Source organism: Puma concolor, chromosome B4 (assembly GCF_028749965.1).
Source record: "Puma concolor isolate L17-30 chromosome B4, mPumCon1.1.hap2, whole genome shotgun sequence".
NCBI lineage: Eukaryota > Metazoa > Chordata > Mammalia > Carnivora > Felidae > Puma > Puma concolor.
Window position 1 is genome coordinate 88,293,066 of NC_141673.1, and position 27,030 is coordinate 88,320,095.

The 27,030-nt window shown below is 42.6% G+C and overlaps 2 pseudogenes across 2 annotated transcripts in view; both read left to right on the forward strand.

The window, feature by feature from the left end:
* Window positions 1–27,030, forward strand: part of LOC147579277 (cationic amino acid transporter 3 pseudogene) — a 489,600-nt pseudogene that overhangs the window by 124,867 nt on the left and 337,703 nt on the right. The window lies entirely within an intron of this gene.
* Window positions 1,014–26,614, forward strand: LOC112867686 (cationic amino acid transporter 3 pseudogene; annotated as a pseudogene). The gene is made up of 2 exons (XR_015253753.1): window positions 1,014–7,845; window positions 23,654–26,614. The product of XR_015253753.1 is annotated as a cationic amino acid transporter 3 pseudogene (transcript).

The window sequence follows — 27,030 nt, forward strand, 5'->3', positions numbered from 1 at the left end:
AAGAGGGAGAGGGAGACAGGGATGGGGATGGGGAGACTGAAGGCTTTGAGAACTTTATCCTGGCTACACCCTTCACCTACCCTTTTCATGGACTGAATTCTGTGTTTTAAAACTCAAAGACCTTCAGTAAATGATCTGGTTTAGCCTTTCATCTTCAGAAGGTAAGGTATGACTTCCCCACTTTCCAGATGAGGCCCCAACTTGGCCAAGCTCTTCCAGGCAGAACATGCTGAGAAGGGCCACAGGAGGCAGGTCTTTTGCCCTCTGGGGACTAATTTTTCCCTCACACACCAGGCTCCAAGACTAGCTGCTTCCCAGGGCAGAAGTTGCAGGACTCACCTGCAGGAGCGGGCATCACACTGCAGTCATTTGATTCTTTGCTCTGCTCCTTACCAGCTCTGTGACTTGAGGCAAGTTACTTAACCTCTCTGTGCCTTAGTTTCATTATCTGTAAAATAGAAGTATTAATACCTGCTTCTGTTGCCTGTTATTGAGCATAAAATAAAAATATATGCAAAATAAATGTGTATAGTTGAAGAGATTTATAAAACTAAATATTCTAGGCATTTTCTTATTATCAATGAGTTTCTGAATGTTTATGATTAATTGACTTATGTATTTGCGGGCTTAAATGTTTACAATTGTTAGGTCTTCTTGGTGGATAGACCCCATAATGATATAATGCCCTTCTTCATCTCTGTTACGGTCTTTTTGTTTTGTTTTGTTTTGTTTTGTTTTGTTACAGTGTTTATTTTAAAATTATATTGTCTGGGGGCGCCTGGGTGGCGCAGTCGGTTAAGCGTCCGACTTCAGCCAGGTCACGATCTCGTGCTCCGTGAGTTCGAGCCCCGCGTCGGGCTCTGGGCTGATGGCTCAGAGCCTGGAGCCTGTTTCCGATTCTGTGTCTCCCTCTCTCTCTGCCCCTCCCCCGTTCATGCTCTGTCTCTCTCTGTCCCAAAAATAAATAAACGTTGAAAAAAAAAATTTAAAAAAAAATAAAAAAAAAATAAAATTATATTGTCTGATATAAGTATGACTACTATGGCTTTCTTTTGATGACCATTAGCATGATATTGTTTTCCATCCCCTTACTTTCAATCTTAAGGTGTCTTTAGGTCTAAAATTGGTCTCTTGTAAACAGAATATAGATGGATCTTGTTTTCTTATCCATTCTTTTACCCTATGTATTTTGATTGGAGTGTTTAGTCCATTGACATTTAGAGTGAGTACTGAAAGATATTAATTTAGTGTCATTGTGTTCCCTATAGAGTTGGAGTTTCTGGTGGTGTTCTCTGGTCCTTTCTAGTCTTTGTTGCTTTTTTTGTTTGTTTGTTTTGTTTTGTCTAATCTTTTCTCCTCTCAGAGAGTCCCCCTTAAAATTTGTTGCAGTGCCAGTTTAGAGTTCATGAACTCCTTGTTTTTGTTTGTCTGGGAAACTTTTTATCTCCCCTTCTATTTTGAATGACAGCCTTGCTGGACAAAGAATTCTTGGCTGCATATTTTTCTAATTCAGCACATTGAATATATCCTGCTACTCCTTTCTGGCCTGCCAAGTTTCTGTGGATATGTCTGCTGCAAACCTGATCTGTCTTCCCTTATAGATTAAGGACTTTTTTCTTTCTCTTGCCGCTTTCATGATTCTTTCCTTGTCTGTTTATTTTGTGAATTTGACTATGATGTGCCTTGTTGATGGTTGGTTTTTGTTTGACTTAATGGGAATTTCCTGTGCTTCCTGGATTTTGATGTCTATGTCTTTCCCCAGGTTAGGAAAGTTTTCCACTATGATTTGCTCACATAAACCTTCTACCCCCTTTTCTCTCTTCATCTTCCAGGAACCCTATGATTCAGATGTTATTCCTTTTTAAAGAGTCATTGAATTCTCTAATTCTTATATCGTGCTGTTTTGCCTAATTTTCCCTCTCCTTTTATGCTTCATTAGTCTCCATAAGTTTGTCCTCTCCATCACAGATTTGCTGCTCTGCCTCATCCATCCTTGTCACCATGGCATCAATACACGATTGCAACTCAGTTACAACATTTGTAATTTCGTCCTGACTAGATTTTACTTCTTTTGTCTCCACAGAAAAGGATTCTATGCTTTTTTCAACCTCAGCTAGTATTATTATTGTGATTCTACATTCTGATTCAGATATCTTGCTTGTATTTGTGCTGATTAAGTCCCTGGCTGTCATTTCTTCCTGTTCTTTCTTTGGGGTTGAATTTCTTCATTTTGTCATTTTGGAGGAATAAAAAGAATTAATAAATTAAAAAATAAATTAAAAACAACACAAAAAATCAAATATAGAATACTATATCATAGCTGTGTTTTGGTCTGGCTGTTGAAAGAAGCTTGATAGAATAGAGAAAAGGAAAGAAAATGAAAAAGAAAGGAAAAAGAAAAAAAGGAAACATTTGAAAATAAAAAAGAGAAATACAATAAAATAGAATAAAATGAAATGATGAAAGTAAAAACAATTTAAAAATTTTGTAAAAAAGTAAAAAATAGGGGCACCTGAGTGGCTCAGTTGGTTAAGTGTTTGACTTTGACTCAGGTTATGATCTCGTGGTTCATGAATTCAAGCCCCATGTTGGGCTCTGTGCTGACAGCTCATAGCCTGGGTCCTGCTTCAGATTCTGTGTCTGTTTCTCTCTCTGCCCCTTCCCACTCGTACTCTGTCTCTCTCAAAAATAATAAAAAAAACATTTAACAAATTAAAAAAATTAAAAAATATAGTAGAAAAAAGTAAAGAGAAATCTTTTTATAAAAATGGAAAATAAAAATAAATTTTTTCTTTCTGTATTCAAGAATAATAAAAGAAAGAAATTGAATAGATGGACCAATGAATAGAATGGAATACGATTGAAATTGAAATCCTAGAAGTCAATCTATGAAGCACTTTATAATCCCTAAACTAAGCAGGCAGAGAGAGTTGTGGTGTTACTCTAGAGGGTGGTAGGCGCAGTTGGACAGGGAGTGGTGTAACAGCTCTTTCCTCCACTAGATGGTGCTTCTTAGCTTACTGCGGTGGATTGTTGTGGTGTGTGTGTGTGTGTATGCGCATGCATGGGAGAGGTGAAAATGGCTTTACCCAGCTACCCAGTCTCTGGTATCAGAACTCTGTGCTCCCATTGACTGGCAATCAAGCACCCCTCCTTTGTCTCTGGCCTCCATCCATTCCCTGCTTCTACCCTGTTCACAATCAAGTCATCAGCTTCCAGGAGGCAGCTCCCTCCTGAGTTTTATCTCAGATGGGGCTGTGTTTCCATACCCCTTACTTCTGAGGGCCCTGCAGCTTTGACCCAGTCAGACCCTCTGGTGGAGGGTCTCACCCAGCAATGGCCAGGTCCGAGCCTGCTCTCAGGAACGTTTGTGTAATCATGTAGCAGCAGTGTTTCAGGGATTATGGTAAATCACAACACACATCTGGTGCCAGGCCTTCACTGCCTTTTAAAGTCCTTTTTACAACACCAAACGTGGCTACTCTCCAGGGTTCACAGGGATCTTTGCCTATGGAGAGGCTGCACAGGCCTTTCTTGCTCTCCCTTCCATCTCTCTTTCTTGCTTCTCTTATCTCTGTCTCTTCCTGCCTCTTCCCCTGTTTTTGGTTCACATCCCTGCCTCCTTACTTCTTCCCTCACCCCTCAATTTTCAGATACTTCATGTGAAATCACGTGCATGGGCTCCACCTTCCATGTCGCCACATTGTGTCCACTCCTCCAAGACAGAATTATGACCCCAACTCTTTATCATCTGATTCCCCCCACCCTGCCAGGCTTGGTCACTTCTTTTCATTTCTACTTTTTTTGAATTAAAATATTGTAATGGGGCCCACAAAAAAGGAGGGAGTGAGGGTGGGGAACATGCAGGGGACAGAGGAACACAATGACATGGCAAGGCCACAGCTTCTGTCCTATGGGAGGGGGATGAGAAAAAAAGGCCAGAGCTGGAGCTGGAGGGGAAGAGGAATGGAGACACTGTGGCTTCATCCCCCCACTTCTGGTAAGCATCTATAGTCCCTAGATTCTCCCCCACCCCAGTTTACCCTGAACACCAAAATTCAATCTCTTGTCCTACCTCTGGCCCTAGTGGCTCTTTCTTTTACTCCCTTGACTTGTCTTACTCTGATAGTTACACTAGTAAAATGATGTTTAGGGCCTGGCCCCAAACAACCCCACCTTATGAACTTACTATGGTTGCCTTCCCTGCTTCTGCCCCTACTCCAAGTCTCACGTTTTTTTGGTCTGTGTGACAGAATATTTGAGTCCCTCCCTTCTTCCCCCCCTTAAAGAAAGAAAAGCACCAATTCCCCAGGGAGAGGCAGCAGAAAGTAGTGGAGATGGAAGAGGAAGAGGAAGGACCATCAAGGAGGGGCTCACACATCCCTGGAAGGGCAGGGCAGGGGGAGGGTGGAGGGAGGAGAAGGGTGAGGACACTAGCCACTCCTGTGCTCTTCCAGTCCTGCCCACTACCCGGGACTTTAACACAACTGAGGGGACAGGTGTGTGTGGGTTCAGGGAGGAGAGAGGTGCAGGAGAACCAAATCCTTAAAACCTAGTGAATTCCCCTAAGAAAGATGTCTTCCTCCTTTCCTTCTGGAGGCTATATGGTAGATGGGGAAAGTAGAGAGGAGGTGTTGGGAAGAGAGAGGGGAAGAGGAGAGGACTCCAAGGGACCTTCCTACACTTTCCACTCTCCCTGCCTCCAAAGGATAGTTCACCAGGGCTGGGAGGAAAGTGGCTGAGAGGCTGCCCCTTGGGCTTAGAGGGAGCCCACAGCTGGGGGAAGAGGGTGCCACTGCCACTGCAGCTGCTGCTGTAAGACAGACCTCACCGGTACCTTGGTTGCAAAACTCACAGACATGATGAGGGTCCTGGCAGTGCACCTTCCTGTGGTTCAAAATATAAGCCGAGATCGCATCTTGCCTCACACATGACATGGCACCTTCTCCTTGAGTCACACTGTGTATGCCCACAGTGGGTCCTTCTTGGCAAAAGCTGCCTCACATGGGTCACATTTGAAGGGCTGTCTGTGGAGGGCACTTGTGGGACATGGCTGTTGAGATGATCTTGAGGGAGATGGTCTCCCACAGTGGGAGTAGTTGCAGGGCTTGTGCACTGTGCCATCCTGTCCTGTAGCATGGGAACATGTAGTAGCCCCCACCGTCATTGCACTTGCATCACTGTAGGAACATTGGTCATGGGTAGAACTCATCATCTGAAGCCATAGCTTGTCTAGGCTTGGGTGGGAGATGTCACCAAGGCCTTGCCAAGCATGTCACAGGCGTGCTTCTCTGGATGTGTTTTCCAGGGTGGGTCCGGGTCACACTCCACCCAACACCATGGCCTCTGTGGCCCCTGTGACTACTCAATTGCTTGCACTCTCATCTTTCCCTCCCCCACTGGTCCACTCAGCTCAGCTAGGGATGCTCAGGAGACTTAGGGGGACCATGGTGGGCATCTCCATAGTACTGGAAGGGACCTGGCCAGCCTTGGTGCCTGTGTGGATGGCCTGATGCCTCAGGAGATTGCAGCCATCTGGAACTCCTTGATGCAAGGGCGCACGTGTAGGGCCCTTTGCTCTTTGTCTTCTTCTCCCAGTCAGGTGCCACCCAGGCCACAGTGGCAATCCAGATTGGGGCTATGATGGTGATGTCATGGCTGCGCCATTGGTGACCACAGAGACAGGAACGTGGTCTGGGCTACTGGCGTGGACACTGGTGGGGGGGGCAACGGGGACTTCAGAGCCACTGTGTCCACTGTGAAAAGGGTGGAAAGGCTAAGGGTGCAGCAGCAAGGGCAACAGTGGTGGGGGTAGACTCCTGGGTGGCATCGTGACCTGTAGCACATCCACGTGGAGAAACCTGCAGTGGTAGTGGGAGGGGCTGTGGCCTGAATGGGGGCACCGGGGAGGGCTGGAGTGGACTTGGGTGAGCCCTAGGAAGCAAAGAAGATGGTTGGAGTAGAGCTCAGTCCCAACCTGCAGGGGATTCTGGGCAACACTAAACTGGGTAGAAGAAGTTCATGAGGTGCCCACCAGGGAGGTTGAAGCCCTGCGAGGAAAAGGGGGCAGCAACATGCTAGGGAATATGGGGAACATTGCCTCCACCACTGAGGGGTCCCACGAGGCATAAGCCCTGCAGGGCCCAGGCTCTGGGTCAAGCCTAAAGCATGGCCTAGTGCCTCCAGGCTGCTCGAGCACCCCTGCTGCCCAAAGGCAGGTAGGGAAGGAGGGCACCTGGACAAGTTATTTCATTACCTGCGGATTGTCTGGGGTCTATGGTATTTCTGTAGCCCCCACCCTCTACCCAGCAGGTAGTGAATAGCATAGGGATAAAGGGAAGGATTGCTCTTGGGATGGCATACAAGGATAGACAGACTTTCCTCATGCACCTGCCCTTCTTTCCTTTAGCAGATGCACATCTGAGGAAGTCTCAGCTTGAGGCAAGGGAATAAAGCCTAACACTGTTGGAACAGACACAAATGAAACCCCAGGTGCCCCTCACCTACTGTTCTGTCCTGACAGCCATCCTTCCAATTCCTTCCTGTCTCCTTTGCCTCTAGGATTGGCTCTGTAGTCCTGGTTGGGCCTCTCATCCACCACCCAGAATAACACCTGGAACAAAGAGGGGCTCAATTAGTGCCCTTCGTTCATGACTACTGGATATGTGGTAGGGCAGGGTCAATGTGAATTTTAGGTTTTCTTCAGTTGGAGGTTCTTTCTGACATCTGGAGCAATTCTTTGCTTAGTGTTCTCTTAGTATACTTAGTATAGACTCTGTCCCTTTAGGAAATTCCCACTATCCTTCTCTTACCCCCTTCACATCTACCCCAGTGTTTAAGGAACCTAATTTAGGGTTTAGAGGCATCACAGCACTATTAAGAGAAGGCAGTGGTGCTCCTTTTCCTGGAGACCTATGCCTTCTTAGGCCATCACTAGTGCATTCAGTCTTTGGTCTTTAAGTAGATCCCACCTCCTCCATCTCTGAGAAGTCTTGCCTCTGTTGGATAATTAATGTTCTGGGAAATATTCTTTGGTCACTGTTTCAGAGTCTTAGAAACTATGTTTGGAATGTCTAGGGCAGGAAGGTCTCTAGGTAGGGGCTATATATTTTCCCTTACTTCCTTTAGCCCAATGCTCAGTGCATATTCAGTTAGATTATGTGAATAACTGTCTCAGGAAATCCCTTGTGGTGAAGCTTAAACCAGAAACCTTTTGGTTTAATCCTGTAGCGATGGGAAACATGGGTGATAGGTTGGGAATGGGTGGTGCTGGTAGGGGAACCTAGTAGGAGATTCTGAGAGAGGAGGCTCATGGAGAGGTTGCTTCTACCCTTAATTAAAGGACTGCTGAGTGGACACTTTGGCTGGATCTGGGACTTGCTTTCAGATCACCACAGGTTGGCTCCACCTGGCTCCCCACACTCTACTTCTGAAAATCAGGACCTCCTCCATGACCAGCACCCTGAGAAGCTTACTTCTAAGTTCACATCTTGAAAAAGTCTTCTTTAAAACTCAGTCCACCTCCTTTCCCATGCATGGCCCCACTATTCTTCCATTGTCCACCTCCAACTTTCCTCCAGGATTCTGCCTAATCCATCTCTTTCACAGTTTCCCTTCCCTCCCTTGTGCCCTACTGTCAGGCTTCCCAGGCTCATAATAGCCCTGCCTCCTGATGGCCCTGCCTCCTGATGGCCCTGCCTCCCTGTGGGCCCTGCCACCTTGAGTTCACCCTCTAAGCTCCACTCCAAGTCTTGACGCTGCTTGGCCAAGCTCCTTCCCTGTCCCTGGGTTTCACTTAAACATTCTTTTCAGGTCCTTCTCCTCTGAGGCTGAAACAGCCCATGGGTAAGTGATTTCTTCTATTTATAGTGTGGGCAAGAAAACTGAGACAGAGCCAGAGAGGAAGAGGCTGTCTTGGACTGCAGTTAGATGCCCAAACCCCATGGGGTTTGAGCAGAGATAGACTGGATTGGGAGTGTGTGCAGACCAGAATCCTTGTGAGTTTGGGCAAGACAGGTAGATTTTCTGGGGTCAGAGTGATTTGGAAGCCTATACTGTGTTCTCTTCCAGACCAGAAAGGTTCTCAGCTCTGCTGAAGAAAATATGAGTTAGGGAAGGTTGTTCCTTGGCGCTTCTCCTCCAGCTTCCAACCCACCTCTTTGCTTTGCCTTCCTTTCTGGGCTTTCCTCTCAGACCTGGTGCAGAATTTGCTTTATTTAGCTTTGTCTTTCACTCTGGGCCCAACACATAATATGCATAGACATTTTCCTTGAATGAAGATTCTTCCACCTGTCTCTGGTGTCTCCTTAATGTTTTGCCACACTTTCTCACTGGAGATTTTGAGAGTCTCTGTGTCATCTATTCTTAGGGAGGACATTGTCATTGACTTGGCAGAATAGCACGTCCAGTTTAATAAGGTGGTTCCCTGTCACCAGAGAGGAATTGAGGTCTTCTTCCTCTAGGCCTTAGGAGTTAGATATCTATTTTTTACAGCTGCTGAAGGTACCTCCCTGCCTTTCTTATCTAATTTTAAAAAGTTTGGGGTGACTGGTTACAGGCCAGGTCAGGCTATAGGAGGAAAGATTACCAGTTCCCCGGGGATGTGTCTGCCTAGTGGTTTTTAAAACACTTTAGGAAGGCCTCTCTGAGGTCCCAAGTATATTATAAATGAATGAGTGCTAAATAACTTTGAAACTTGATGGCTCTGTTATTTCTTTTGGAGTCTATCAACTTTATGTACACGATAGGCTTTTTATTGATTGATAAAGGCTTGGTGGAGAAGCCTGACATAGGTCTGGCTTCCTGGGTCCCCAAGAGGTAGTTTGCTGTTATCTCCGAACATATTTGCAACTCTTTAATGTCAAAGGCTGTTCAATGAACATAATGTCAAAGAATATAAACTGTTCTCTCCCCTCTCTCCCCTACCTACCACCATGTATACTATGGGCACTACCCCAACACCAGAAACACAGATAACACTTATCCATGCATGACACCTGTTTTATTGATTATAGGTGGCACATGTTTCTTTCTAGATTGTCCCTCTCTTGCCCTCTACCAGTTCTTGTGCGATGTCTATTATCATTTGATAACTGTTATAGGCTTCTCAAAGGCAGATTCATTTTAACCTTAGTTTAAGCAAAATCATGTGGAAGGTACAATTTCCTTTACAAGTATATTTCAAATGGGTAAATATGATTTTATGGAATATATTCTTTTATTTAATCTTAGTCCTTGTTTCTTGTTTTATCCCAGAAATCACAAATAAGTGTGGAGATTAGAAAGAACTAAGGAAGAGGGATAAAGAATGTCCTGTAAAAAGTGGTGGTAGATGCTCTTTGTTGCAGATTATGTTGCCCAAGTTCGGATTAGGCAGATGGGTCTTGAGGGTGAAGTCATATGGCTCTGTATTTGGATAGGAACGCAGGAGTTTGAGGCATGATACAACTTTCATATGACTCAGATCATCTGGTGTCTTGCCTACAGCAAAACAAAGGAAAACAAATTAACTTTTCAAGGTAGATGGTGACAGTGTGGAGAAGCCACCTAGGGCTGTGAGACGAACCACGCAGGGTGTGGTGAGAGAGGACAGAAAGAGAGAGCTGAGTATTTACAAGGAGGAGTGAAGGGCACATTTAAAGAACTAATATTACCAGAGCGATAGTTAGCCTTTTCTAATCCACCTTGTGTGGACCACTCACAACTGTAAGTCTAAAAGTGGAATAGGATATAGTGTTGAGTGGGATCACTGGATGGATGTCCAGAATCAGCTTACAAGTTGAAGAAATATTTGAGGGGAAAAACAAAGTTGTTGAGCATTACTTGTTAGAAAAAATGATTGCGGATCAGTGCTCATTGGAGACAAAGGTCATCCTGTCTACAGTTGTAGTTTGGAAAATAAGGTGGATAGGCAGATGTATTTCATTGTTCTGCTTTCTTCCTATGACTTTATTAAGTGTCCTGTGTTGACAGGATTCAGTGGTTGTTAAAAATGAGTAGAGAATCATATAGGAAATAGAGAAGAAATTGATTTTCACTGTTGACATCATTGTGTCACATCACTCTCTAATCATTATTGCCTACCCTTCCTGGCTTTTCCTAGCTGTCTTTCTGATTCCTGTTTGGAAAATCAAGTTCTGGTTCTTCCTGGTTGCCCATTCAAGTCTCTGAAGGCCTCTAAGTGCAGAAGCTCAGTCCTTTCTGATTTATCAGGTTGAACATCTTGTTTTGGTGTGATAGAAATGTTAAGAATTTCAAAAAGTAGATTCTCAATGAAGCTAAACTTGTAAATGTCAAATCATGAATGGGGAACATTGCGTCTACCTCTGTCTTCTGTGTAGTTATTCCGGAAGGACTAAGACAAGGTGCCTTGTTGACAACCATCCCAGAATGGTAGTAGATTATATGGAGTCTATACAGTTTCTAGAAAAGCTATGGCTCTCTGCTTATTTACCCAAACAATGGTGCAATGATACTTGTCTGGTGTCTGCATATAGGAGGGACTCCATATGTATTGTGGGGAAAAAAGCAAAAGCAGGTTGGTCTACATCTATGTAGATTTTGTTCTACATTAGAGTGGATGGATTTGGTCTGCATACAGTTGGTCTGAAGCGTGTTATGTTGCATCAGGATGGATTTTCACCAACTTGGAATTCAGCCTTTGCCAGACTGGGGTGGGATTGTGAGGTGTAGGGCTGAGGGTGGTAGGGTAGATAGATGAGATGGAAGAGGTGGCTGTGTTTCCTCTTCCTCTAATGAGTACACAGTTTGGGGGCTGCCATGCTTTCAAGTTCTAGTCTTGGTTGTGCCTATTAGTATTTACCTGCAGAATTAGGGTTCCTAGCCTCATTGAGACCAGGAAGCAGGTTCTATCCTGAGGAGTTTTATTTTAGAAAGAGAGACAAAGGCTTTTTCCTAGTAACATGCAAACAGAATATAGTACAAAGTGGGAACATATGTAGGAGGATGCCTGGTAAGTAATCCGTTTGTGAAGTTGTTCCCAGAAGACTCCTGGGAGATAATGTTGGATATTAATTTTCTTTGTTATGCCCTGAACTTGTTTACTTCAGTATTTTTCCAACCTTTGAGGGAAGTTATCTGACCTTTCTTCTCTTTCCCCTGGGGAGAAGTTACACTTTTAATACTAGTGCAATAGTTTCTCTTTCTTTTCCTTATCAGCGGACCAAGATGAGAGCTGTTGTTGTTGTTGTATCTTAGTATATAGATCCATATAAATATCTGTAGCAAATATTTAACTAGATCTTGTTTAGTTGATCAAACTGGACTTACTGTTTTGAGATGTGGTGGATTATTTTTTGTATTTTGGTGAGGGACATGGAAGGAAGGCCTAAAAGAAGTTCTATTTATTAGATCATGTCCAAGCTGAAGAGATACTTAAACTGAGGTCTTACTGCAAAACAGTTATACATAATGCCAAGATGGGGCAATTCTCTGCACTTCCATGCAGCCTAGTCAGGTTGACTAACAGTGCACAGAAGATACTCACTACTCTTGCCAACACAGAACATGAGGTCCTTACTACTATTACCTTCCATCAAATGGCTAAGAAGCCATTTGAGATCTTAATATGCCTTAGCCTTGACTGTTCATTTCTGATTGAGGAGTACCTGTTCTGGTTAAAATCTCATGTATCTTTTATTTACTTAGGCATTTGGGAATGTATTCTTGAAATGGCCTTACTTGTAAGTTCCCAAAGAGGGGAATTCTGTATTTGCCACTACTGTCTTGCACTATGTGTAACTGAGTGATGATGATTTGGGGGTAATGGTGGTGTTGTTGATGATTTAGGGGAAGAAAATTGTTGCTTTTGCTTGACTTCTTTTGCACAAAGAATCAGTGTGGTGCCTGAATTTCTAATTTGGAATTTGCCTTTGTATTCATGTACAATTAGTTGAAATCTGATCTTTAATAGATTGAATAAAGTCTTTCTCACTTAAAAACTTATAGTTTTGACTTGAAGGACAATCTAACTTCTCATTTTAGTCTATATTAAAAGTATACATTAAAAGTATACAGAACCTATCTGTGTAGTTATTTACAGAAAGTGCAGGAAAAATGGTGGTAAATACAGAAAATTATTATCTATTGGAGCTTTCAATAATTTTTTTAATGTTTCTCTATTTTTGAGAGAGAGAGAAAGACAGAGTCTGAGCAGGGAGGGGCAGAGAGAGAGGGAGGCACAGAATCTGAAGCAGGCTCCAGGCTCTGAGCTGTTAGCACAGAGCCCGACACTTGGGTCAAACTCAGGAACCATGAGATCATGACTGGAGCCAAAGTCAGATGCTTAACCAGCTGAGCCACCCAGGCACCCCTGGGAGCTTGCAATATAAGGGCAAGGCAAGGCAATATAAGGTACCATTCAATTAATTGACTATGGTACCACTCCTCCCTTCTGCATGTCAGTCTTAAATGTTTCAATCTGAGTCTTGTGTTATGATGCCTAATGCCAAAGCATTACCTGACCTATTTTCCAAATAAAGAAATGAAAGTAGTATAATTCTCTGTTGTCTATATGTTCAGTTGCCACACATTAAGGTGATGACACTGGTGTAATTCATGACTCTCTCAGATAATGTATATTCTCTAGGCTCTTGGGTTACTTCCTCTGTACCTTCACTTTGTTGTGGTAAAGGAGACTTGGACCTCAGTTGTGTCAGATCTCTGACATCGCCAAATTGGGCTGTACATCCTGGGTTACTTCCTTGGCTGTGGCACATTAACTCTTTGTACCTCAGGCTTCATCTGGGGAAGGAAAGGCAAGTGTAGAGCATCATCATGCAGAAGCTCTGTTCCTCAGCCAACATCTCACCACCTATTTCTCCTATCATCTTCCTTAACTGTGTTCTCCCAAGGAGAAATTCTAAGTCGGTGAGTTGTGCCACTGGGTATAAATGAGGGGAGAGAAGAGGACAAGGAGAACATACTGGAGAGATCAGATATCTATCTTCAGGTATGCCCAGAGAAACTTCCAGTAGGGGGATCATGTTGAACAAGGTTTGGAAAGAGTGTTCTAGGCAGAGAGGAAAAGTCTGTGTGACGGTGATGTTAATAGCAGCAAGATGTGCATGTGTGGGGAAAGATTTTCCTGTTCAAGCAGGAGCCACAGAAAAGGTTAATAGTAGGAGTAAGTGGTAGAAGAACAGGGAAAAGAAAGATTTGTAAATACAACATTAGAAGTTTGGATTTAATAGAGAATAGGAAATTGCAGGTCTGGTTGAGTGTGTGTGTGTGTGTGTGTGTGCACGCGCGCTCATTTGTGTGTGTGTGTGTGCACACATGTGACTTAAGACTTGAGGAAAGTGTTATTTTTCAGAAGGAGAACAACCATAGCTTATTATTCTTTTTTTCTTCCTACATTTTTAGTTTGCAAAATATCAATTCTACAGAAAGTGGCAAGAATAGTATAGTAAACACCCATTTATTTTTCACTAGGATTGAACAGTTGTTAATATTTTGCCACATTTGCTTACTCTGTCCAATGTATTGTGTAAGTGTGTGGGTGCATGTATTTATGAAATATGGTCTACAGTTTAGGTTTACTAAATTCCTATTTTTTTATACTAAAGTGTTTCTCCATGATCCAGATGCAATCCAGGGTTATGCATTGCATTTCGTTGTTATTATGCCTCTTTATTCTCATTTAATCTGTAATAGTTCCTCAGCCTGTCATTCCTGACATTGATAGTTTTGAACAGCACATGTCAGTTGTTTTATAGAAAATCCACTTTCTTTACAAAGTTGTTTTGTAGACTGATAATTTTTATCACCAGGTTTAGGTTACACATTTTGGACAGGACTATTATATAAGAACATGTTAAAGACAACGAGTGCCATGTATGCATGAACATTCCTTCTTTCCTCCCAGTTGTGTTTGTCGCATCAAACAGTAGAACTGACATTTAGAAGGTGTTGAATGTTTATTGAATGAACAAATAAATGAATGAAATAAAACTTCACTGCCATTTAGGTCTCTTATTTTTCTACTTGAGGAAAGGAGGAGGAGCAGCCTTCTCCTATATCTTAGTCCCCTTTTTATGATAAATGTGTGGAAGCTTAGGGATAACCCAGGACATCTGTAAAGACCCATAGAGGAGAGAAATGAGATTGACACTATGTTGTGATACACCTGTGGAGTCTCTTCACCCTGGGGGTGGGTGGTGATCATACTCTGTTGCGAGTGGTTGATGAATTAGATGGTTGTCAGCTGGAAAGAGAACCAGCACACAGAACCTATGAGAACATGACCTATTTCTTTGAAAGAGAAATTAGTTAAGTTTCCAGATTTTCCTATAATTAACTCTACTAACAGCCATTTGAATCCTAAGAATGCCATAGTGAAAATTCATTTCTGTCTTTCCTCCTTTTCCAGCAGGAACAACCCCATTATTATCTCCTTCTCTCCCCTCAATGTCTCCCCGCTCCCAATAACACACAGAAGTGTGTATTTCTAACATTTTTGAATGGTAGTTGATTAGCCATTCTATCCAGATTATTAGCTGTTGAGAAAATCTATAACTCATTGGACTTTTCATCTAAATGTAGAAGCTTTCATTGCTGTTTCCTTGGGGGAAGTGGGGTTATGACACGTATTCCTTGCCTCTCAGAAATTTATGTTCAGGCTTCCCTCTGGGGCCCTTTCTCTTTCCAGTCGTGAGCTACTCAGATGCTTCTGACAGTCCTTCCTGAGGCATCTTGGGTTTTGGAGGGGCTTAACCTAGTTAATTTTGCAAGGCTTGCAAGTGCCTGATGCACATGGTTACTGTCCCATTTCTGGGGGTCTCCCTGCCCCTCTCTTTCCAGTCCTTAATTTCACAAGGTTCTGGAAAATGTGCCCTTTATCTCCATGTCAGCTCTTCATTATTCATAATAATGGTGGGAATAACCTAAAATAGTGAATGATACTAAAATGACTTTCGTTTGATATTTAAGTGTTTGAGTCCTGCCTAGAGATAATCCAGGGAGTGAATAGTTCCAGGAAAAGCAATCCATCATGTTACTCTCCCATGGGTAGCTGCATGGAATCTCTGCACTGGCATGTAGAGAGGGAGGCCGAGGCAAGAACACAGCTTGTCCAACCATCATCGTGTTTTCAGATGCATCAGACATCTATTGAGAACTCTGCAAAACTTGTCTCCACACCTTGTCTTCAAATTCTGGAGAAGACCTTTCCTTAGTTTAAGAACCCAATACTTAATTCACAGAACATGAAAATCAGTAGGCAACCTGTCAAACTATCACTTTCTTAAAGGCTTCCATCTCGCCCAGAATCATACAGCCGAAGTCCTCACAGTGACTCTCAGACCCTACATGAGGGATCTGTCTTCCTGCTTTCTCTCTGACCTCATGTCCTACTGGTTACCCCTCACTCACTCTGTCCTGGCCCCACAGGCCTCAACAGTTGATAAGTACCACTTCACACCTGTTAGGATGGCTAGTATTAAAGAACAAAACAAAACAAAACAAAACAAAACAAAACAAAACAAAACAAAAGATAAAAAGTATTGGGGAGGATGTGGAGAAATTGGGACACTTGTGCATTGCTGGTCAGAATGTAAAATTGTGCTCCATGGGGAACACACTATGGTGATTTCTCAAAAAACTACATATCCAATTACCATACAATCCAGGAATCCCACTTCTGGGTATATATGCCACAGAATTGAAGGGAGGGACTACAAAAGACATTTGTATACATGTATTCATAACAGCATTATTCATAACAGCTAAAAGGTGAAACAACCCACATGCCCATTAGTGGATGGATGGATAAACAAGATGTGGGATATACACAATGATGTATTATTCAGCCGTAATGAGGAAGGACGTTCAGACATATGCTCTGACATGCATGAATCTTGAAGACTTTATGCTAAGTGAAATAAGCTGGTCACAAAAGGACAATATTGTGTGATTCCACTTATATGAGGTACCCACAGTAGTCAAATTAAGATAGAGAATGAACAGTCATGGTTGCCAGGGGCTGCAGGGAGGGAAGAATGGGGAGTTACTATTTAATGGATACAGAGTTTCAGCCGAGGAAGATGAACAAGTTCTGGAGATGACGGTGGTGACGCTTGCACAACAGTGTGAAGGTGAGGCTTTCTTAGATCAACCATCTTACAATCAAAACACCCACTCTGAGCATATCCTTACCTTTTCTTGCTTTCTTTTCTCTGCATCACTGATTGAAAATCCAACACAGTAAATATTCATATTACTTATTTGTTTATTGTTTGCTTTCAACTTAAGGATGTAACTAATTTGTGTGGAGGGATTTCTGTGCTTTTTCTGCTTAATCTGCAGTGCTGAATAAATGAGAATTAGTATATTTGTTGAATGGATAAATGAAAGACCATGAATGGACACAGACTTGAAGAGAAGGCCAAAACAGAAAGAGAAAGTCCAAAGATTCCATTTTTCATTTGATTTTGTAAACTAATTTCTTCTACCCTTGGGTATGAGACTCAGCCCCAGTGTTAATGGTGGCTTTTGTTCTGTTTGCCTTTTCATATGCCTTGTGAACTCTTTCACTCTTGGACATGTTTTTGTACATGTACACATTTACCTTTCCTTAAAACTCTTGCCCTGAACTCAAAGCTTCTACTCCTGTATTCATGACCGCCCCCTACCTCATTTGCAGGGCTGCTTGAGTTAGGACTTGAGAAACTCTGGGGAAGTTAAGTTCCTAAGGAGCTTTATACTTGAGTGTTTGGGGGTGCTAGTTGCATTGGCTCCAGAATCTTCATTGTCTGGAAGTTTTAAAGAGGAAGAGAGTTTTCATATACTTTGAGGTTAGAAAGGATCTATGCTTGGATACAGAAGATTGATATGATCTCTGTAGATGTTGTATTTAAATCCACTTCTCTGAAACTTTGAGAAGTAAAATAATTATTTAACAGCCTCATATGCCTTCCTCTCAAGTCTTTATCAAACTTCTAGCCAAGCAACTGGTACCCAAACTCTCTTTGAGGCTATTCAGGAGGAAACACTAGGCCAACTTCCTGATTGGCAAGAGGGTTAACACCCAACCATGGGAGCCAGTAGAACTTACTGTATCAGAAAATGCTTTGAAAAAGAAATGTCCAGAATGAGGGCAGTGCCCTTCTCAGAGACAGAGGGGTGAACACAATGACCTCCAGGACAAAGAGGAGTGGTTGGGGCTGGTTGGGACAGGAAGATAGTCTGCAATTTAATGGGTGGATTGTTGAACCTGACAGGAGTTGTTCTAGGAGACTTGGGATGGCACTTTGATTTTGGAGTTTGGAAGGAGTTCAGAGACTGAGAGAAATTCACGGAGGAGAGGGAGGGAAGGGGGAGTTGAAGGCATTATTGAATTCATACAAGCTGGCTTCATGTTCTCTGTCCTCTATCCACATTTCTTTCAGCACCTCTCATGCACCAAGTACCTCCTTTGGGAGAGACTGTTTCATAATTAAACTGAGATTCACAAACCCAGGGCCCTCATTTGGAAATACCTTAGAAATATGCTTGAAATAGATGATTATGCATGTTCTAGCTCCTGTTTACACCTCTGTTTGGCCCTTTATCTCCTTCAAAAAAATCAAAACAAACAAACAACAAAACAAAACAAATTCCCTCTAGGAATCTCAAGATATAGTAGTTGATCAATACATCTGTATATTCATTTTCTATGTCCTAAATGGCTGTTATGGTTTCTTAGCACATTTATGAGCAGATCCTTGTCCTGGGCAGTGAGGTTGGAGGTGGGAGTGTGGAATCTAGAAGGAGGAGGTATATAGATCCTGGCCCTGACCTCAGAAGCTTTTATATTATAAAGGAATTTAAGTGACACACACAGGATACCAGCAGACAGAAAGGGAAAACAAGTTTTAGCTGAGCATCAGGATGGACTGTAAGTGCTGATGGGAATTGGATGGAGGTTGGAGATGGGGACCAGTCAGGATGGATTAGGAAAGGCTGACTAATCACCAGGGAAAACATTGTAGAATAGGACTGAGAAGGCCTAGAGCATCAAGACTGGACAGAAAGGAGTGAGGAGGGCATCCCTGGCAGGGCAGGGTAAAGGCTTATCCAAGGAAGGGTGAGTCAGGATATAAGGAGCTGAATTAGGAAGAAGGGGATGGGCCTGAGGGTAGAGGGAGAATTAGGGCAGGATTCTGAGAGCTGGGCCAGAGAGTCTGCACTGAATATAAACTATTGGAATAATTGTAGATCACTGCATGGAGAAAGGGCATTTCTGAAAATAGTGTTTGGGGATGATGTTTTTGTGTACTGTTATAAACTGGATTTGTGGTAGGCTCTTTCAGGATTCCCAATCATGGCTTTGCTTTGTCTTCTATAAGCTTACTTGTTCATTTTTCTTCTGCCTGTTTGTGTTGCAGTAATGAAATGTGATTATTTAATTCCCAGATGTTTTGTTCTTTGTGTTGCTTCTCTGGTATCGTTATACTTTGTCTGTAACCCACTCTCCCTCATCTTCAGTAAAAGTGTGAAGAGCAAAAGGACCGACCACCCTGTAAAACACACTTGAGAGAAACAGAAATTATCTAAGCATTACCCACCTCTGACCCTGAGATTCAGATGATCCTCCTCTGGGATTCCTGCTCTGGGTACATAGATGGACTTCAAGAGAATGTAGGACTTTTTTTTGAGGTGACCAAACTCAGAGGGCTCTGTGATTCAACAAATGTTAAGAACCACTGTTGTGTCTGTTGGTAGGGAGGTGGCTGGGGACGGTTCCCCAGAGGGAAAAATGTGGTACAAGCATCGTTAGTGCCCAGTAAGGAGCCTCCAGAGACAGTTGAAGGAGGTGGAGGAGAAAGACGAATTGGGGAAAAGGCAATGGGTTCAGAGGGAACTGGTAGGAGGGGTGTCCCATCTTCCCTTGTTCTCCACCCTCTTTCTAGTAGGCTTTTCTTCTTTGTGTTCTCCATGTTCTGACAATTATAGGATCCAGTTACCCTTCAATTTAACTCACAACATTATGTCATGAAATTCCTTGTTGAAACTGAAGTGCACAGAGTGGAGTCAATCCCTCTCTCCACCATGGGCTGTTAGCATCTTTGCTTCCTGTCAGGCCCCTTTATAATGCATTTTATTTTCCCCTTTCATCATGATGTCTATTCTCATTTCCCATCCTCACTGGAGGCACTTGCGTTAGTGTATTTAACAAATGCTCTTACAATCCATGCTCTATATGTGTATTTAGATACATTCATTCATATTACAAATACACAGTTGTAGTGTGGGGAATATAGCCAAGAGCAAAACAATAAAAATGCCCTGCTTTCATGGATTTTACATCTCTTGGTGTGAGGAAATAATAAACAATTAAGTACAAATATAGTACCTTGAATAGTGACAAGTGCTATGAGAAAAATGAGGGCATGGGGGTAAGGTGTGTTGTGGGTGGTTAGGAGCAGATTGTAGTTTTATATGTGGTGATCAAGGAAGGCTGTTCTACACATGTGCTTTACCAAATGCAGTGAAGTGAGCAACCATGGGGCTATCTGGGTTAGAAGTGGTATGGTTATAAGGAGAGCAAGTACAAAGGCCCTGAGGTAGGGTCTTGCCTGGTATGTTAAGAGACCAGAATGGTTAGAAGGCTAGAGAAATAAGAGTGCGGGAGAGAGAGAAACAGAGGCTGAGTAGCAGGTGGGTCAGTGACAAATACTGTAGGACTTTGTAGGTCATTGTAAATGCAAACGTTGGCTTCTACTCTGCATAAAAGGAGAAACCAGTAGAAGGTTTTATCAGAGAATGACATGAAAATTTTAACAGGTATGTGCGTATCCTTGACAAATAGGCAGCACTCTTTGGCTGTTTTATAAATGTGTATAAATGTAACTGTGCTGTATACCTCATCTTCTACTTTTGCTACTTGTTTCTGAAATCTACCCATGTTGTTATCTTTAATCTACTTTTTAATTCTGACTGCTGTGTAATATTTCATTGTGTACATGTGGCACATTTTACCTGTACATTTCTCTAGTAACAGAGGTTGCATAGCTCCAAACTCAGAAACAGTCCTGTGATGAACTCTCTCAGCTGAGCCTCCTTATAGACTCAGGAGAGAGTTTCTCTGGGGTGTTTACCTCAGTGAGGGATTGCAAGGTGGGAGGGAGTATGCATTATTAATTCCACTAAGATTTTGCTTCAGGATCATGACCCCAGTTACAGTGTCACCAGCAGTGAGTGATATTTTGTATCTTCTCATCAAATTCTTATGTTTATCCTATAAGGCAAATGAAGTAGGTAAGTTTCCTTGTGGGTGAGAAAACCTTAGAGACATCAAGCAAATAACCCTGGTTTATATAGTGAGGTGGAAGATCCAAGACTCAAATCCAAAATTTCAGACATAATGGTTGTTGCTCTTAGCACAGTACCCAGCACTGCCCCTTCTATGAATGAGACATCCATAGTCAAAAATATTGATGATGATGATGATGATGATGATGATGATGATGATGTTTGAGGTTTGCATTAACAATTTTTTTAATGTTTATTTGTTTTTGAGAGAGACAGAGACAGCATAAGCAGGGAGGGGCAGAGAGAGAGGGAGACACAGAATACGAAGCAGGCTCCAGGCTCTGAGCTGTCAGCACAGAGCCCAACATGGGGCTTGAACCCACGAAGTGTGAGATTGTGATCTGAGCCACCCAGGTGTCCTGAGGCTTGAATTTTTTTCATTACTGGACTAACCCAGTAAGCCTAGGACCTCCAAGTGTTTAGCACCATGTAGGAAGGTGTCTAATTAGGGTACTTAGCATTTCAAGACAAAATATATGGAATAAACTGTTTCATTATCTCATGAGGGTGAGCTAACAGGTTCAAATTTTTGTGGATGATTTTGGGGCTAGAAATTTATAAAAACTAATTGATTTTCAAAGTTTGGGGATTTGGATCAGATGTCAATATTAAACATTAGGTAGATTATATTAATTACATATTGTTTGGTAGGCACTGAGCTAACTACTTTATAGGCATCATTTATCTTAAACCTCACAATTACCCTATGAGTACTTTTACTCTCATTTGACTGTTATTGAAGCTAAAGCACCAAGAAGTTGACTATTTGTCCAGAGTACCTAGTCTAAGGTTGAGTTGTATTTGAACCTGAACTGTGTACCTGCATAGCCTCCTTACTCCTAACTACTAAACTGTACTGCTTTCCTGTGAAAGAAGCTTTTATAATCTCTTCTTTTTGAAATTGAGGACAATTTCTTGTCATTTGGGGTGACTTAGAGTAGCCATGGGAAGGACAGAGCTAATGGATAAGAATCTCCAGAAGGGCAGGGTATGAAGTATGAAAATGTTTCTGAGTGTCTTCATTATCCCTCTCTCTGTTTCCTGAAATGTGAACCTCTGACTTAGGACATCCCACCTATATCATAGGGCCTGAGCATGATGCCTTCAAAAAATTTGGCAATTCTTTGCCACCCTGTGTGGCTTATACCTGCCATGAATGACGTGAGGTCAAGGGTTCATCAGTTTGTTTTTCCTTCACACTTTGATTTTGCTTGTCTTCTACAAGGAAGGCAATACCATTTACATCTTTACCTAGATCCATATTATAAATATTGTTTGGCTAAAAAGCATGTATCTCAAAGTCAATTAGATAGAAATTCTGGATTATGTTCTCTTTCAGGTTTCTATTCTCAGTATGTGTATTTGTTAAACAAGTTTTTGTTGAGCATTAATTGAGCATCTAACTCACACTTTGATTAGGACACAGGCAGCTGAGCAGGAATTGTGACACATTAGGATAAATGGCACATGGGGTAAGCTGGGTGGTATGAGAGCACATAAGAAGGGCAGCATGAGGGTCAGGGAAGGCTCCTGAAAAGCAACTTTTGAGCTGGGAACTGAAAGAGAAGTAGGGGGTAGCTAAGTGAAGGGACAAGAGAGCATTAGAGACAGGTAACAGGGTGAACATGGACTTTCTCAGCTGGAGCAGCAGCTGGACAGGGTGTGAGGCTGGAGGAACCAGCACAGGTCATATGATGAAGGAAGAAAGGACTAGGAAGGAAGGGCAGTGGGAAACACTGAAGGGTTTGAAGCCTGGGGGTCGGTGTGGGACATATCAGTGACATTTACAGTGTAGCAAGATTCCATGGGTTAAGTATTGACTCTGTCTATGTTATGTGCTTATTAGTAAATCATAACCTTGAAACTGGTTGCCACTGGTGGGTGGTAAATAAGGAGTGTAGATGGATTTGTACACAGAAGCTTTGACCCATAGCATTAGGATTCCTTTTGATAATCTGTAGAGAAGACTTTTCAATTTTGACTTGACCTTTCTGTCTTTAAAAACCACTGATGACATTTCCTAAAATTCTCTCAAAGTCAAAGCCTGAATAGTAGGAGAGTGAAGGCTGTTCAACTTTGTTTTCTCTGTTCTTCACTACTCATTTCTGGGGCATTGATGTGAATTGTTCACCAAAGCCTTGTTCCACTCGAGGAGGGGTCCATTTGAATTGCAGCAGCAGAGGAGGAGGAAGGAGGAACCACATGTAGGGTAGTGTTTCTTCATTAAGAAAATATCTTTGGCATATTGAGACCATGATTTGAGTGAGTGGAAAATAACTACCATGGAAAGTTAATAGGGAATTACAAGTTTGTGTTTTAATATAAGCTCACAGAGTAGGGCATGGTCTCCAGATGGCTGGCAGTTGACATCACAGATGATGCAGGGTGTTTATAGAGCACAGTGTGGCCAGTGAGGAGACTGTCTGCAGAAGTGAGTTCTCCTTGTGTCTTGGAACCCAGACAGGGAGGATACAGAAGGAATTGTTTTGGTTGTAAGCTACTGAGCTAGGTGACCTACTTCTTTCCTTCCTCCCTATCACACTCTCACAATTGTGGATGCAAAAATTGTATTAAGTTTTGCCTAGTTACTTTGGGTGAGGTTAACTGAATGCTCAGAATTCACAAAATGGCCTTTCTGGCTCCTCTCCCTTAGTAATGGACACTTGGTTGGCTTAGGCACCTATTTCTCCAGTATTTCCTCACCAGGCAGCCTGGTTTCTCTAGTTCTTACAGGTAGTTATGAAGGCCCTGCCTCTTTCTCTACCTCTCTTCTCACAGCGCCCCCTGTGGGCCTGTATGGGTAAAAGAAAAGGTTGGACTGTACATTCTTTGCCACCAGTACAGCTAAATGGATGATGTCGGATGAGGAGAAAGGGGGGCATCTGACCATGGGAGCTGATTTGGAGCTAAAGAATTTTAAGACTCTGGGACCAATATTTGTATTTTAAACTCAGAATATATGTACGAAATGGTTCTGTAACTGCAACAAGGTCCTCTAGTTCATGAATTAACGTGTCATAACTTATGCTCAAGCACCACACAAACACCCCATGTGTGAATTATTGCATAATAAATTCATGCCATGTTGTGTCCTACAGCTTAATTAGTACATGAAGCTACATGAGTTAGATGAACCCACATGAGATTTTGTCATGTAATGTGTAAGAAGGAGAATGTTGGGTGATATTTGACACTTTTCTCAGGGGAAAGCAGGGTTGAGTTTTTTTAGTAATCTTTTGGTTTCAGTCTCTGATACTCGAGCTGCAACAAGTGACATGGGACTTCTGGGCTTTGGTTAGCTGGTTGAAGACTGTTGTTCGGTAAATATTTATTGTTTATTTAGGCATTGTGAAGAGCTATCACATACCAGAAAATACAAAGTAGCAGCGTTGAAGCCTGAGTAACGGACCTCGGCAGCCCCAACTCAACTTGGCTTAACTCAGACTCACCAAACCTGATCCCAGACTCTGCTCCCTGGGCTTGCTACAGCTCTCTGATCCTGGAATCCTCTTCAGTTCCAGCTAGGATGGTGTGTCAGGCACTCCATAGATTTGGTCAAAAACTGGTACGCGGACCTACGCCGAAGGAACCGGTGGCTGAGAATGACCCACGGAGAAGCCTGAACACTCTGGATTTAGTGGCCCTGGGTGTGGGCCGCACACTGGGTGTAGGTGTGTTTGTCCTGGCTTGTGACGTGGTCAGAAATCAAGCAGGGCCATCTTTTGTGATTTGTGTTTTGGTGGCCGGCCTATTTTCTATGTTGATTGGGCTGTACTACGCAGAGATTAGTGCCCGGGTTCCCCATTCTGGCTTGGCATATATCTACAGTCATGTCATTATAGGTGAGCTCTGGGCTTTCATCACTGGCTGGAACCTCCTCCTCTCCATTGGTGCTAATGCAGTCATTTTTTCCCACATATTCTTCTTAGCTTTTGAGCACCTGCGTGTGACCCTGCATGGAATTATCTTACCACATGTTTCCCACCTTCTAGAAGACAATCTAGACTTCATTGTTATGTTTCTTCTGTGGTATCTCACAGAGTTGTGGTATATTTGCATTTCCTCAGTTATGAAAATGTTCACATTGGTGAAAATTTTGGTTCTAAGCTTTGTCATCATCTCTGGCTTCATTAAAGGGCACCTGTACAACTGGAAGCTCACAGAAGAGGACTATGCAATGGCTGGCCTCAATGACACCTCCAGCTTGGGCCCTCTGGGCTCTGGGGGGTTTGTGTCTTTTGGCTTTGAGGGGATTCTCCGTGGAGCAGCTACGTCTTTCTATGTATTTATAGGTTTTGAGGAAATTGTTACTAGACTTGGAGAAGCCCAGAACCCCCAACGTTCCATCCCCAGGGGTATTGTGATTTCACTGTTCATCTGCTTTGTGCTGTATTTTGGTGTCTCTTTAGCACTTACACTTATGGTGCCTTACTACAAGCTTAAACCTGGGAACATCTTGCCTGAGGCATTTCTCCTTATAGGCTGGGCCCCTGCCTACTATGTGGTAGTGTTTGTATTTTTGTTTTGTTTTGTTTTTTAGAAATAGGGTTGACCTTATTTTACTCACATATCAACTGTTACATGATATGGCAGTAGATGGCCTCCTGTTCCCTGTCTGTACCAGGATCCTTACCTGGAGTATCCTCCAGCATGGGATTATTGTAATTTTTTACATTATTGCAATAATCATGTTCTTCTTCTTTGGACTCACTGATCTTGTGGACCTCAGGTTTATTGGGTCCCTGATGTCTTACTCCATGGTTGCTATTTGTGTTCTCATCATCAGGTATCAGCCGGAGAGGAGGAATGGGGAAAATGAATCAGAGGTGCTGGAGGAGAATGGACATATAGTAGAGAGGCTGACTCTACAGGGACTACTTTTTCCAGGCAGCCCCACCCCCACTCCACTCTCTGGCCGTGTTGTCTATGTTTGTTCCTCACTGCTTGCTCCGCTGCTAATTCTCCTTTGCCTGGTGCTGGCCCAGTGGCCAGTTCTGCTTTCTGGAGACCCAGTGTGGATTTCAGTGGCTGTGCTGCTCCTGGTTCTCATTACTGGGATCACTGGGGTCATCTGGAGACAGCCACAGAGCTCTAGTCCCCTTCACTTTAAGGTCCCTGCTCTGCCTTTCCTCCCACTACTGAGCGTCTTTGTGAATGTTTGCCTTATGATGCAGATGTCAGCTGCCACCTGGGCCCAATTTAGTGTCTGGATGCTGATTGGGTTTGCTATCTACTTCAGCTATGGGATCCAGTACAGTCTGGTCTCTAACTGAACTTAAACTAGGTCCAAAACTGTAGACCTTGAACTCAGTAGTTCCAGTATCTATTATTTTTACTATTATTGTTTTTTACTTATCTAATTTTCCATTGTGCCTGTAGCTGCTCACTGGGTTTTAAAAATATATTATTAAAAATGGGGCACCGGGTGGCTCAGTCAGTTAAGCATTTGACTTCAAAGCTCAGGTCATGATCTCATGGTTTGTGGCTTCAAGCCCCATGTTGGGCTCTATGCTAACAGCTCAGAGCCTGGAGCCTGTTCTGATTTTGTGTCTCCCTCTCTCTCTCCCCCTCCCCACTCACACTCTCTCTCTGTCTCTCAAAAATAAACATTAAAAATATAAAAATATTATTTAAAAAACTATAAAAAATGTTTTTCTTTTCTTTGATAAAATATCCAGTAGTGGTGGGGTGCCTGGCTGGCTCAGTCAGTAAAGCATGTGACTCTTGAACTAAGGGGTGATGAGTTAGAGCCCCGCATTGGGTGTAGAGTTTACTTAAAAAATATGCAGTAGCAGAATTACTGGATTACAGAGTATTTCTATTTTTAATTTTTTGAGGAATCTGCATACTGCTTTCCATAGTGGCTGAACCAATTTACATCCCTACCAATAGTACATGAGGATTCCTTTCTCTCCTGATCCTGGCCAACATTTGTTTTTCTTGTCTTTTTGATTTTAGTCATTCTGACAGGTACGAAGTGATATCTTATTGTAGTATTAATATACATTTTCCTGATGATTACTAGGAGTAAATATCTTTCCCTGTGTCTATTGACCATCTGTATGTCTCTTTGGAAAAATGTATATTTAGATAGTCTGACCATATTTTTAATTGGATTACTTGGTTTTCTGGTGTTGACTTGTATAAGTTATTTATGTGTTTTGGATATTAACCCCTTATTTGATGTATCATTTACAAATATCTTCTCCTGTTCAGTAGGTAGCCTTTTTGTTTTGTTGATGGTGTCCTTTTCAGGGCAAAAAAATTTAGGTTAGATGAATTGAAAAAGATAGATGCATCCCTATGTTTATTGGAGCATTATTTATAAAATCCAAGATATGTGGGGGGAAAAAGATGAAATATGGCCCAAGCCATTATGGAGCATATCTTCTAATCCAAGGGGTAAAGTATAGCTGTAACACAAAGTAGAAAGTGTTGTCATAAGGGAAATGCAAATAATGTGTCTTGGGCATTCAGAGTGCAGGATGATCATTTGTGGCTGGCACAGTGACTAGTAAAATGAAAGAAGACTTTGTAGAGGAATGGCCTTTGAGTGGGCTCTCTACAAGGATGGATAGGATTTTGTCACATGTGGGCAAGAGGGAGGAACTTAGGCACAGAGAACAACAGGAAAAGCACAAGAAATGAAGCAGTGTCAGAGCACACTGAGCATGCAGTGTAGCCTGAGCCTTGGCTGTGAGAGGGGACAACAGAATGTGC